Source organism: Colobus angolensis, unplaced genomic scaffold (genome assembly GCF_000951035.1).
Source record: "Colobus angolensis palliatus isolate OR3802 unplaced genomic scaffold, Cang.pa_1.0 Scaffold458, whole genome shotgun sequence".
Taxonomy (NCBI): Eukaryota; Metazoa; Chordata; class Mammalia; order Primates; family Cercopithecidae; genus Colobus; species Colobus angolensis.
This window is the reverse complement of record NW_012118021.1, coordinates 438,909-439,634: the sequence shown is the minus strand read 5'-3', so window position 1 is coordinate 439,634 and position 726 is coordinate 438,909.

Below are 726 nucleotides of genomic sequence, written 5' to 3'. Positions count from 1 at the left end.
CAACATGGCACAAGTATACATATGTAACAAACCTGCACGTTATGCACATGTACCCTAGAACTTAAAGTATAATAATAATAAAAGAAAAGAATATGCTGAAAAAGAAATACCCTGAGATAAAAACCAGAAGGAAGCTTCTGTGAAACTGCTCTGTGTCATATGAATTCCACTTGCAGAGTTAAGCTTCTCTTTTCATTGTGCAGCATTCTAACGCTGTTTTTGTTTAGTCTGCGAAGGAATATTTGGGAGCAGTATGAGGCTTATGGTGAAAACTGAAATATCTTCAGAGAGAAACTGTAGAGAAGCTTTCCGAGGAGCTGCTTTGTGACGTGTGCATTGCACTCACAGAGTTATTCCTTTCTTCTCATAGAGAATTGGGTGATCCCTTTTGGAGGAAAAGCTAGCAAGGGACATTCAGGAGTATATGGATGGCTATGGTGACAAAGGAAATATCCTCAGACAAAAATTGGAAAGAAATTTTCTGTAAAATTGCTTTGTGATAGATATGTGTATTCATCTCACATAGATAAAACTTTCTTTACAGTACACAGTTTGTAAACTCCGTCATGGAAGGATGCACAAAGGGATATTTGGGAGCACATTCAGGAATATGGTGAAAAAGGAAATTTCTTCAGATCAAAACTGGAAAGAAGTGTACTGTGAATCTGCTTTTGTTACGTTTATTCATCTCACATAGGTAAAGTTTTCTTTACATTTCACAGCCTG